A 12,018-nucleotide genomic window follows, 5' to 3' on the forward strand; every position below is an offset into this window, starting at 1 on the left:
GTGGCACTTGTGATGTTGTCAAGACTGCTGTACTTTGAGTAAAATAGCCTCGATTTTCTTAGCCTGTGCTTTCTAAAATCAACCAAGAGTCTTTCAAACAATACAAAAGAAGAAAGAATTAGAATTTAAAGTGGAATATTTACATTCTAAATAGCAAAATCTCAAAGTGACCAGGTGAGAAGAGACATATAATGGGTTTCTGTTAACTATTTCCTTGCCCACTGTGTCCATGTTCTCTAACTTGAGGTCAGCTATACATTTAGAGATACATTTAGCAAGGTATGTTTTGGAATGAGAAAAACAATAAGCAGGAGGCCTGAAATTAAGATGGAAAGGATTTCTAATAAGACTGTATGATCTATCTCACAAGTCATACATAAACTTTCTTTAACATCATATCTACAGGAATATACACAGGAATACTAAAGAGGGTTCCATTAAAATCTGGGCAAGATGTGCCATGTTAACTGCATTTTAGTGTCAAGGTGTATTGATATCAATGGAGGGCAAAAGCTCATCTATCAGAATAAATGAATAGTTCATTGCAAGTGACCTATTATTATTGTTACTGTTATTGTTATTGTTCTTATTGTTGTTTTGTTGTTATTATTATCCCACACTTTGCCTAAGAACTAATTTTACTTATGGTTAATGGTGCTCTCTTTAGTTTCTTTTTTTCAGTGGTAAGGAGGACACATATAGTATAGGAGGCTATTACTAGAATTTTATGCTGATGGCGTATCATGAATGGTAGATGTAACATTGACAGGGAAGTTCCACTGCTAAATTATCTATTTCCATATTTAGTATGATGGATATGAACCCTCAAGTTACTGTACATTGTGCTCTTAATCTTTTAGCAAATCTCCTACACCTGCTTTTTGAAATAACAAAAAAATATGTTGTGGCTGATGAAGTTGTTTAGGTTCTCTATGACAATGCTCTTGCTATTTTATGGCTAGATTTTTATGGAAGATACAATATTTTATTTGACATAGTCTCAACTTACACTCACCAGAAAGCACCATTGTTAGGTTTCTCTCTCATAAAAGGTGTTTCCTTTTAGTGGTATCCCCTGAGTATACTGGCTTTGGAGAAAGCATCCCAAAGGGGGCCTCAGAAACTGTCTTCTCTACTGTTTAACCATTGTGGAATAGCTTCAAAAAACAAGTTTGCATTGCATGCATCTTTATTAGCCTTTTATGTTAACATCGTTTCACAAATATCTGTGGAGCTAACCCTGGTTTGCCCCAATACACTTGAAGAAAAATAGGTCAATTTCATGCACGTTTTTGTTTACTTCAAGAGATAGCCAATAAACCCAGGATAATAATTTCTAATTTCTGACTGTAAGGTGATCTTAGTCTGCACTATACAAACACAAATGAACAAAGAAAATCCTTAATGTGTACAACACTATAAAAATAGTGGGTGCTAGGAAACTGCCCTAAAAGTTGAGGAAAGAAGCCAGTTGCTTTTAAAATGTGTTTGTCGGAAGAAGTCAACAGGAATAAAATATATCTACAGTTCAACTTAAGTAGGGATGCAAAAGGCATTCTCACAAAAACATGTTAAGGAGCCTACTGAATGATGTTTTTTATTAAAAATAGGGTGGCAGAAGTAGGCCTAAATTCACAGAAAATATGGCTTCACTGGGGCTTAAAGTTACCTTGAAAGCCAATGTTCAGCATCTGATGAATAAAATCAAATCTGATTCAAAGAGCTGTTTTATGTAGCTTGTTCTCAGCAGTTCTCAGTCCTAAATAAGGCAGTAAATTTTCTTGGAAAGTAATAAGAACACAAGTTTTATACTAGGCGTGTGATATAGTCAAGATGCCCGTTTATTCTCTTAGTGTTTGTAATTCCACAGTTTTAGTCAACAGCAGATCAGACATATTGGCTATAGCCGTATCAATTTAAGTGACAGTAGTAGAAATTTAAAATCTCTACAGAGTATCTTCTTGTTTTGAGGTTTTCTTATGCTTTTTCAGCACCTGCTGTTGTATATGGCAGAGTAATTCGGTAGCTCTTTATAAGCAAAAAAGGGACATGAAGGTGTTAAAACTTGTGCTGTTCTTGCCTCTACTAGTCTGCACTGATGTGACACTCTATCTCTTTATGTGTTTTTAAAAGGAATATCCTGCAGTTGCATTTACTTGCCTAGATAAAAGGTCATCCAAACTCTAGACTTTTGTTCTTGTCATTAAATTCCTAGTCAGGTTTAATTAATTCCATATGGTCAACAAGCATGCCCCCGTAATGTTCTGTTTTTAGTTTTATGGTATTGTACAGTATAAACATAATGTCAGCTAAAATAGATTTAGCTGCTAAACTCGTGTTGAATGCACAGACTAATCAAATATTGTTGACCTGTTCTCACTTCAGTGCTTCATGGCTCAGGTTGCCCACTTGTAAAATAGGAAAAATGATATTGATACTATGAAACATATGTAAGAAAAGGTTACTATTGTTATTTTTCATAAGGCCTTGGATTGCACAGTATGATACGTGATCATATTCTTATAATGCTGACCTCCTTGCTGTTCCCTTTATTTTTTGCTAACTGTATTCCACTCAACATACACTTTGGAAGACCAGGATCACCCAGCATGGCATAATATTTAATGGCAAATAAGCAATGACCAATGTTACTTCACTGCTTCCATTGCTCAGTATCTGCCATCATACTTTTTATGTGACTTAACAAAGCAAGTAGGTTTAATTTATGGTATATTGAACACAACACACACAACAGTTTTGTTCATTTCTTACATACAGTGAATACAAGCTGTGTGCCATCAATAAAGTGTTTTTGCAAACACTCTGAATTCCATCTTTATTTGCACTACCCAAGCTGCTTAGTAGAGTTTTAACCAGCCAGCAGATGGAGAGATGACAAACCAAATCATACGATGCCTCTACATATAAAGAGTTTGCTGATTCACAGGCTCAATTGATTTCATCTCAGTCAGGTGCGAGAACAGCTGAAATGTTTTCATCGCAGAAAGTTTCAGTCTTGCAATATTTTATCTTGAACTAATATTTATTTTTCTTGATGTGAGATTTGTTTGTTTTAAAAATAGAACTGCTGACAGCTTATGATGTCAACAGAACAGTATAAGGAGAAAAAGAGAAAACCAAAGCTTTCCACCTATGTTAACCCCTGGTAATCTGAGTATCTAAAATCACAGAAAAAAAAATTAGAAAGTAAACAAACAAAAAAAACCACACTTCACCATTTTCCTGTGTGTGTGTGCTCTCATGCTTTTAAGAATCAAACCAAGAATCTGTTGATGGAGTTTAAGGAGTCTGCCATTTACTCAAGTAATTTTCCTGACACGACTTACTGCCTGTCAATATCCCTTTTTGTAAACCAATAGTACATGAATTAATAACTAAAATAATTTTTTTAAATGCATCTTGGGGTGAAGTCTAACCTAACTAACTCTTGAATGTTTAAGATTGGGTTGCATTTGGAAACCAGTAACTGATTTCTTTTATTTCCAGAATTTCCAGAAGTTATAAACCAATAAGAAAACCTTTATTGTAGTTGAAACCCAAATGAGTATGTTGTCTATTTTAGTATAAGTTCTAGCATAAAAGCCAAATTAAGTAAAAAGCTAGCTGCCAAAAGCATATCTAGTCACCCCTGTTCTCTAAAACACAGACAAAAAATGTTTACATTGCTATAACAGAATGGAAAAGTACTCCAGTGTTCCCTATTAGGCTGGCTGCTCTAAGAGCCTAGATAGATAGACATTAGCCACACTGGCAGCATGGCTAGTATAAGTGAGCATGCTGCATGCTCACAGCCACAGGCTGTCATGCTGGGGCTTACAAATGTAGGAAACTGGGAAGGTCCTTAGTCCTGCAGGCTTCTGATACTGGCAGGTACTCATAGCCCAGTAATGAAAAGGAGGAGACAGGACAATTTAGCTCTTAAAAATGTTTTATTTATAGGGAAACTGGAAAGCACAAGTTAACTGCCTCTTAACTTGACTGTAAAAAGCACATCAGAGCTTACTGAGATGTCTACTGAGCAGCCAGCAGCAGTGGTGGCTTTTAATGAAACTGTAAAGCAATTTAAGTTAGTGGCATCTGAAAATGTGTCACTTCCACATGAAAGTGTTCCCTAAGACAGCACACAGGAATGAATAATGGTGATAATAAATCCGCTTCAGTGGAGAGGCAGAGGCTGTTATTTCTGGCAAAATAAACACCACTTAATTTTCTTTCCAATGCAAACCATATTCCATTCATAGGTATGACCAACCCTTTATTCTACATGATACATTATTGAAAACTATTAATCCAGATAAGTATTTTCTTTAAGAGAAAGAGAGGCCTGGCTAAGGGAAAAATGTTTGTGAGGTATTTGGAAGTTACTAGTATCAAAACAATTGCTTTTCTGATTAGAAATAATTTTACATCAGGTTATCATAAATATATGCTACTGGGAAGCTTATGCCAAATCCCATTTTGTATTAATGTTTGTTCAGTCACAATCTGTGTAGAAGTTGTTCGAGGAAAGTGAAAACAAAAGCACAAATGTTTTTCCCTTTTCCTTTTCAGAGCACCAAAATGAGCTGTTCTTAACTTCTAACTCTTCCACTAAACTATCTTCACTAGCTGGTTCTCCACCATGTGAATTTATTGAGTTCTGTAAAAAAGGGAGCAGGTAGTTGTTTTTCAAGATGCATCAGCTGAGGAAGTCAAAATGAAAGATAATATTTCATATAGAAAAAGGTATTTAATTTATGGTTTGTAATATTTTTCTTTATTAGGGAGAAGGTAAAAAATATTTTGAAACATATATGGAAACTGAACAACATCCATCAGAAATATGTAACTGTAGTTAACCCTGCTTTTGGGACACAGAAGAGCTAGGTGATTTTTTTTAGTCCTTCCCAGCCTATTTCTCTATGATTTTAGGAACCTGGAATCAAGCTTCAAGGGCTGTCTGGAGCATTGTGGCAATTTCTCCATTGTTTGCCCTTTTAAGTTTTGTGGAACTAAGAAGGTGATGTCTATGTGTCCTAGTCCTTGTGTCTTTATAAAGACATAGAATAGACAGCAAAAGTTATTGCAGGCCATAAAAATACTGTGATAATCTATTTTAATCATCCAAAACACTGAAGCTTGCAGGGAAATAACTGCAGCGTTTTAAACTACTCTGGTAGAATATTGTATGCTTTCTAAATAAAGTGATATAAATCACAACCAATATCTTTCCCTAGAGTAGATTTTCCAGCACTATGCCCAGTCTTGTTTTAATGACACGTTAATGAGAATACTAAAGGGAAATGGTAAACTTGACAGGAAATATTCATTAGGCAGAATAGAGAAAGCAAGATGAGCGATTACAGGAAACATTCTTGGTTTATCACTATTAAACAAGCGATTCAAAAACTTTGAGTGAGTTTCACCACAACAGGAGACCAAAATACTTCCACATTTCCTTTCCGGAGAATAATGTTTAGAGATGAATATTTTGGGCTTCCTATGACAATATTTTTTTTTTTTAAATTGACATGAAACTTCATCATGTATACATATGAAGATTCAGAAGCTGTCATTTACATGGTTGGGGTTTTTTATAAAAACACCCCAATGTATAATGTCTATCAGAAGATCAAGAGAGGCACAGAAATGTGAGGAAGTTCAAATGATCAAAATTTGATAAAACTTTTATTAAAGGAAGAGTTTTAAACTGTGCTGATATTATGGCAATAAAAGAAATAAAATTGGAATCATCTGGGATAATTGCACCTATGTAAGTCTAGTTCTGTGTGTGTTTTTGCTTGACTGAAAAGATGAAGCCACATTTTTAGGAGGACCTTAATAATTTCATGCTAATAAGTCACATTTCTGGGTCCTTATGTTCATAACTGAAGCCAGTAGTTTAATGGCCATATGTTGGCTTACACATCAAAGCTAGTTGTTGCATGGTGTAGTGGTGGTGCTGGGATACAGCGGAAAGCTGAAGCAAAAATCGATGCTAAATAGCTAACATTTCCCTAGATAGAAGACCAAATGGCAGGGTGATACAGATGTAATTATAATAAATGAGCCCTACTCACACACAGTTTCTTTGACTAGGGAGTAGAAGCCATGTCCCTCCTACTTCTGCCTTTATGTAAGTGGAGATCTACAAAAAGAAATTAGTAAACTGGAATTAAAATGTAATACAATAGCTACATACAGAATTCTGACATTCTTCTCCAGCTTCTCAAATCCCCATTCACTTACTCAGCAGTCCTGTTCATGTGTGAAAACAATTAATACCTCTTGGGGTTTTCATATCAAATAACCTCCAACATCAGCATTTCTGCTCCTACACATCCTAGGTAACCTCAGTCTTGACAGTATTGTATAGCTTCCTCTCTATTTTATTTCTAGACAATTACAAAGCTGAAAAACAACATATTCTGCCTTGAAGTATTTTATTTGGTACTTTCAAAACACAAAGTTACCTGATGTGCACTTGTCCCAGGTACCTGTGCAGATCAAAGTTTCAGACTCCCTGTCAGCTCTTTTTTTCATTTAGATGTGGGCTTTTCACGAAGCATTAATTTTACATGAAGCTGAGGGCCATGCTTCAATGAATATTTCTGATACAACTACATGCCCACTTTTTGGCTTCTGTAGTGCCTGCTTTTGAGGGGTCCACATAGATGCTACAGTTCTGACCTCGGTTGAGATCTGCTATGATCCTGTTTCGTACGTTTTGCTTCCTCAGTGTAATTATAATCAGTTACCTGGGAGAAGGCATAGCAAATGTAGGAAATGGGAGTGTTTTCTGTGGCCTTTCTTACCATTTCTATGGCCCCTGAATACTTAAAAATCAATATATTTTATTGTTATTTGTTGTGGTTTAAACCCAGCTGGTGACTAAGTAACGTGCAGCTGCTTGCTCACTGTCCCCCTTTTCCCTCCTGGGCAGGATGGGGAGGAGAATCGAAAGAATGTAAACCCCACAGGTTAAGAACAGTTTAATAATTGAAATAAAGTAAAATATAATGATAGTAGAAATAATACCAACAATAACAATACTGAGAATAGTAATATGGAACAACAAAAAATGAAAGAGAAATGAAAATTCAGAAAACACAAATGATGCATAAAACAATTGATCACCACCCACTGACTGATATCCAGCCTGACCCAAGCAGTGATTGGTCCCTTCCAGGTAACTTCCTCCCAGTTTATATACAGGGCATGACGTGCTGTGGTATGTTTGGGTGTCCTGTCTCTGCTCCCTCCTGGCTTCTTGTGCCCCTCCTCACTGGCAGAGCATGAGAGACTGAAAAGTCCTTGATCAGGGTAAGTATTGGTGTGTTATCAGCATTGTTTTCAGACTAAAGCCAAAACACAGCACTGTTCCAGCTACTGGGAAGAAAAATAACTTTGTCCAAGCTGACAGGCCTTCAAGGCCAGGTTGGACAGAGCCTTGAGCCACGTGGTTTAGGGCAAGGTGTCCCTGCCCATGGCAGGGGGGTTGGAACTAGATGATCTTAAGGTCCTTTCCAACCCTTACGATTCTATGATTCTATGATTCTATGAAACCAGGACATTATTCTAATAAGCAGCACAAAGAATAATTTGACTAGAGTAAAATACTTCGATGGAAGAGTGACAATGATTTTAAAGCTTTTTGTTTGTATAGACAACCACAACTGTAAATTTGTGAAAAAGTATCCAGATTGAGGGCATCTCCCTCAGGACTGCCCTTAATGCTTTTCCAGTATATGAAATAGTGTAGTGCAGGCTCTGCTTGTGCCTGCATTCGTGTTCTGTCCACCTTGTCTGTCAAAAATGTTTTTGTTCTAAACCAGATATTTCACATAGACAAGGTTTGTTTCAGGGAAGTTTTACTGTTTTCCTTTTCCCTTACAGTGCCCATCCCATTTTTCTCTCTTGATGTGTCTAGCAAAGAACAAAGAAATGCAGAGATAGAAGAAGCTCTTCTGCCTTCAATGACAAAATTAGATTTTTTCAAAACATAATTCAGTCTGCACATGGTTCAGTTTTGAGTCTAAGCACTCAAGATCTCATTTTTATTCAAATGAGTTCCTCTGTGTAGTTTATGTTCTCGCTGCATTTCCTATTGCTCAAGTGCATAAGTACTAAATTATGGGATATACTGACATACATATTTGCCATGAGTACTTGGTCTTGTAATTAATATAAAAGTTGTATTTAATGTTACCTCTTCTATCTTTTGTTAATCACAGGAGTAACCCAATGACAGAGTTGTCTAAGAATTGTTTGGTAGCATAACTGAATCTTTTTTTTTCTCCCTTTTTAACAGGGTGTTTCAGCATAGGATCATCAAATGTGTAAATTATTTCTTCTCTGATGGACTAAAACTTTACCTGCTTTCTTAAGACCCTTCCTCTCTACCTGATGTGATGGATGGGTGAAAGGAGGAATTTGAAAACTTTCTGGGCAAAGAATAATGCTTTACTCAAGAGTTTAGAGACTTGACGTGTGAATCTAATTGTTTTGTTATAGCCTTGTCCTTAAGCTCTGCTGTGTGAATGCTTCAAAATGTAATATCATTGTCTGGAAAACCAAAATCAATATAAAAGGAAGTGAAGCAGCTAAGATGTGAAAGGAAGAATTTTTCAAGTTAGAAATTAGCATGTCATCTTTCCATTTGCTGTATTAGAACTAAATGATTTTTAGGTAAAATATATTTACCATCTCTTTACTCCATCAATATCCGTTTAATAATAAATGAAACTCGTTGCAGTAGTTCAGTAGAACTTTTTAATCTCTCCTTTCTGAGGGTTTTTAAATAATGTAACATTTACAATGATGCACCGATTATACATACGTGTATTTCAAAACTAGACTTAACTTCACAAAGAGACAAAAGACCCTAGCCTGCTATCTTCTTGACCAAAATACTTCCAGTATTAGATGTTTCAATACAAGAAATGTCATGGTGGAACGTTAGCATGTAATCTGTCCCTAAAGGACATGATGACAGTTGTTATTTTTACCTGTAAAGATTTAAATTTCCTAAGTTGGAGTGCTGGAGTGCCAGCCTTAGATTTAGGAAGTCTGCACTTACATTCCTGCTATGACAGAGATTTATGGACTTTGCATGAAAAAAACAGGTAAAAAGTATCTGACTATATAGCATCGTTTCCTCTCTTGATTAAGTGGATGCAACTACAAAGAGGTTGCAGGAAGTTGATGTGCTGTGTATGGCATGGTACATAGGCAGATGGAAATGCCATACTGACGTGTTCTTACTCATTGTACCTTTCTAAACTCTGGGGGCCTCATCCCACACAGGACACCTGTCCCTAAACTGTTTCAGGTATGGGCACCCACACATCTCTTTTCTCACAAAACATGCCTCATCCTTCCACATTATGCATCTGTTCAGTAGCTGAGCTTTTAATCATATTTAAGGTGCATACCACTGTTGATGTCTTGACAGATGCTTCTGGGTGTCCCTTGACAAAGGCCTCAATCAGGTGCTGAAATCCTTGGGGAATAAGGATCTAGTTTTGTGACCCTTTGCACATGAGTGCCCACCTGCAGAATGGGAGATTACAGCTCTACACTAACCCACAAGTTGTATAGACGTGATGCTCCAGCTCCACAGTGACGTATTTAGCCTATGTAAACTTACTAACGTAGAACTTTAAACAATTTAACTCCCCTTACTGAAAGTCCAGATACACAAAATGGACTTTTAATATATAATATAGATTATATATAATGTATATTATATGTAATATACATAATAATATACAATATATGAAATATATAATATATAATGTATAATATATAGTATATAGTATATAATATATAATACATGATATATGGCATATAGTATATAGCATATAGTATATAACATTTAATATATAATATATAATATTTAATATATAAAATGTATGTTATGTAACATAAAATGTATATAATATATAATATTTATAATATGATCATAATATATAATATATATAATGCTTTTAAGCACTGTCATCTTTTTAATGTCTGAGCAGTGAGTCAGTTATCTTTTTTCTTTTTAATAATGCTATGAAATGAAATTATCTGTGGTTTTCCTCTACGCTGTATATCCTTTTATTTTCATGTTAAGAGAAAAGGTAAGTAGTACAACCCAGATTGGCTTGTCTGTATCCCTTATTATTTTTTTATAGCAGTATCATGTCTTGCTTGCAAAAAAAAAAAATCGGATTTTTTTTTTTAATGGAAATTTCTTAATACGTCTAATTATTAATGTCACTGTACAACATAAACTTTTTATTATAGCCTTCTGACACAGAGGCTTACTGTTTTATTACAGCTGAGTAAAGAGCAATTTTGTGCTATGTAATGGCTCCTCTGTATTGTCCAAGGCAATTGTCCTCAAAGACAATGTGAGTTTAAGCACAATGGAGAGGGGGCACTTGCTTTCCTTCTATTGATCTACAGCTGTATCAGCGTTAACTTGTAATCAGCAAAACTCCGCAACTGGCAAGTTAAAGTATGTGCTTCAAACTTCATGGTAGGAGACCGGTTAAAGCGCAATATTTCAGCTTCAGCTGATAAAAATACCAACTTCTAGTTGTTGGGAACGCCTGATTTGCGTTAAATTTAAGGCTTGTTTTGCACCATCCCAGAAGTCTTGGAGGGGATTAAATGTCATTACATTGCTACATATTTTAATATATTTTTTACAGTGTTAGTGAGGCTGTAAAAGTGGTCTGGTATAAACTCAGATGGTGAAACCTGATTCCAGTCAGCGGCAAAATTCACACTGATTTTAATGGAACTAAATTTCACTCAACTTTTAGGGCTGGAGGAAGCCATAATAATCATCTAGTTGGAACTACAGCATAATACGAGACAGAATTCTTTCAAGTGTTTCCTACATAAAGTGTATAATTTCTGCTTGAGTTATTACATATCTTTGAGGAACACACAATTTTCATTTAAAGTTCTCAATGATGAAGAACCAACTATTTCCCTTGGTAAATAGTCCAAATAGTTGATTAGATTCACTGATAAAAATATGCACCTAGTCTAATATCAATCATCTAGCTTCCACCTTCAAATACTGGATCTCGTTATGCTTCATCTGTTAAATTAAAGGGCTATTTGCAATCAGAAATCTCACTGTAAGTAAGTGTAGGCTGTAATCAAGTCACCTCTTACCCTTTCCCTGGGTATACTAGCAACTCTGCAAACTACCTTTTTCAAACCTCAGGTTATTCAAGTAGAATATTTTATGAAGCTTTCTGTTTATCTGTTGCTTAAGATGTGGACACCAAAAAAAGATGTACCATTCTAAAAGATGATATTTAATGCCAGGATGTCGCGGGCAGGGGGCCCAGGACTGCTGGGTGATATGCAAGGATCATGTGCTCCAAGCTCAGGAGCATTGCATCCCGACAAGAAGGAAATAAGGCAAGAAGGCCAGGAGGCCTCCATGGATGTATAAGGAACTGCTGAGAAATCTTAGAAGGAGAAAAGAAGCTTATAGAATGTGGAAGCAAGGACATGCAGTCTGGGAAGCTAGGAATCAGGTCAGGAAAGCTAAGGCCCAGATAGAATTGAGTCTGGCCAGGGATGACAAGGGTAACAGGAAGGTCATCTATAGGTATGCTGTCACCGAAAGGAAGTCTAGGGATAAGATGGGCCTTCTCCAGAAGGAAGCGTGAGAACTGGCTACCCTGGATGTGGAGAAGGCTGAGGTTCTCAATGACTTGTTTGCCCCAGTCTTCACTAGCAAGTGCTCTGACCATGCTGCTGAAGTCTTGGAAGGCAGATGCAGGGACTGTGAGAATGAAGACCTTAGGCCCACTATAGGAGAGGATCAGGTCTAAGACCATCTTAAGAACCTGAATGTGCACAAGTCCATGGGACCTGATGAAATCCATCTGCGGGTCCTGAAGGAGCTGATGAATGAAGTTGCTAAGGCACTGTACATCATATTTGAAAAATCCTGGCAGTCAGGTGAAGTTCCCAATGACTGGAAAAAGGGAAATATAACCCCGA

General features: G+C 36.3%; 1 long non-coding RNA gene across 1 annotated transcript; it reads left to right on the top strand.

Moving 5' to 3' along the window:
- The first annotated feature begins 537 nt into the window (after nt 1-537).
- Nucleotides 538-11,751, top strand: LOC115610634. The gene is made up of 3 exons (XR_003992295.1): nt 538-548; nt 2,165-2,171; nt 11,639-11,751. It is a non-coding gene; the product is annotated as an uncharacterized LOC115610634 (long non-coding RNA).
- Nucleotides 11,752-12,018: the final 267 nt, after the last annotated feature.

The sequence above is a fragment of the Strigops habroptila genome, chromosome 1, assembly GCF_004027225.2.
Source record: "Strigops habroptila isolate Jane chromosome 1, bStrHab1.2.pri, whole genome shotgun sequence".
NCBI lineage: Eukaryota > Metazoa > Chordata > Aves > Psittaciformes > Psittacidae > Strigops > Strigops habroptila.